The sequence below is a fragment of the Callospermophilus lateralis genome, unplaced genomic scaffold (genome assembly GCF_048772815.1).
Source record: "Callospermophilus lateralis isolate mCalLat2 unplaced genomic scaffold, mCalLat2.hap1 Scaffold_1979, whole genome shotgun sequence".
NCBI classification, from domain to species: Eukaryota; Metazoa; Chordata; class Mammalia; order Rodentia; family Sciuridae; genus Callospermophilus; species Callospermophilus lateralis.
This window is the reverse complement of record NW_027512982.1, coordinates 226,441-228,480: the sequence shown is the minus strand read 5'-3', so window position 1 is coordinate 228,480 and position 2,040 is coordinate 226,441.

Sequence of the window (2,040 nt, the reverse complement as noted above, 5' to 3'; positions counted from 1 at the left end):
TATGTGGAAGCCCTTTCCCTCCTTCACTCACATCCTGAACTATGCTTCTCCAATAGATTTTTATCCTCAGCCTTCTGCTCCAGACTCTCTGCTGTCATTCCCACCTCAGCAACGTGATTTCTCCCCTCCAGTTACTAGATCAGAATTCCAAACCTCCACCAGTTCTCAGACAATTGCCCGCTTGTGAGGTAGCAGTTACTGAGGTACCCCTCCACCCACTCACTCCTCTCTCTTCCTGTCAGTGCCCACACCGGGTCCCTCCAGGTCCTCTTTCCAGCTAACCCAAAGCTCAAACGAGCTGAGGAGAGCTCTCAGACCCTTATCCAAGATGTAATATAAGTGGCCATTAAAGTTGCTTTGTCATCACTGAACAGGTTACTAAAATTTAAAGTCCCTCACAGGATTTTGGGATACTCACTCCCGTTTTCTGCTCTGCTCTACCTGTTCTACTGCTCAAGTTTTTTGCTAGGAAATTCCCAAACACCTTTCCAATTATTCTTTTACATCTCTCTTTTTCCTCATTCTCAGATCCTCGGAGCTTCTCTCAGCCCCACCTTCCCCGTATTCCCCCTCTGTACCAGGCCCACAGAAAAGTCTTAAATGTCCTTCTCCAGAAGTCTTCACCATGGCTGACTTTAGAACTTTCAGCATAGAGTTTCTATAAAGAGTTCAATGTAGATAAACTTTCTCTTTTTGTATTGCCCTGTTATACTTGGCCATTGGCTAAAAAACTCAGTACTTCTAAGCTAGACAACCCCTAACTAGTTTTTCACAAAATATGTGAACAAGTCCTCTGGCCTTCAGCTGGGGCTTCACAGAAATGGCCACATTTCTAAGATAAAGAAATTACCAACTGGGCTCCGTTGTAACAGCTGGAAGGGGGAAAATAAGAAAGGGAATAAAAAGCTCTCCTCCTCCCAGGTGTCCTTGAAAATTTAACTTGCCCAGAACAGAGGAAAAATCAGAAACATATACTGCTTTTTTGAACTTCTGCAGACTGTAAACTTCTGAGCCCCATCCCTTATATGTTGGGTACACAATTCTGAAACTACCTAAACTTGAGTTTCAGGGGATTAATTGATTACAACAGAAGCAATGCCCTCTGAATCCAGTTGCAACAATATAGGACTGTTTCCCTGTCTTCAGTGCTATCTTAGGTGCCTTGCCTTGTCTGTCCCTACAACAGCATAATTCTATATACTTAAACATTGTTTATGTTTTCATGAAATGGTCAACAGATGTGATTATTTTGAAATGTTGCAGATGTTTCCCAGAAAGCTCTATCATGACGCAGGTTCGTTTGAAGATCAAATAGGGGGGGCATACAACCGGTTCCACTGGGAACTTGTATCCCTCACTTTAGCCATCCTATTAGGAATAGGAGTTGCTGCACGGGTGGGCACAGGAACCACTGCCATTGTCCATGGGACACAACAAATGACCCAATTAGAAGAAGCAATAGAGCAAAACTAAGATATTAGAAACCTCCATCAGAGCTTTGCATGAATCTTTAACCTCTCTCTCTGAAGTTGTTTTAAAGAACAGTTGAGGGTTGGACCTCCTCTTCATTAGAGAAGGGGGCCTTTGTGCTGCATTGAGGGAAGAATGTTGTTTTTATGCTGACCATACTGGAGTTGTAATAAAATCTATGAGTAAATTTAAAAGACACCTTGAAGAGCATCAACAAGAGAGAGAGGCCCAAAAATGGTGTCTTGAGTCTTGGTTCACACACTCCTCCTGGTTAACTACGTTTTAATCAACCCTGGCCGGTCCAATAATAATCCTCATATTATTGCTAACTATAAAATCCTGTTTGCTCAACCGTGTAATTTCTTTTCTCCAGGCTCAAATTGGACGAGTTAAACTTATGGTAATACCCCACTAGAAGACATAGAATGTGACACCCTCCAATGATCATTTTTATGATTAAAAGTAGCCAGAAGAAGAAGTGGGGAATTAAAGGTTAATAAAATAGGTACTTGTCACTTCTTGTTTTTCTGTATGCTTAACAAAACACTATTGAAATCTTGAGAAATGCTT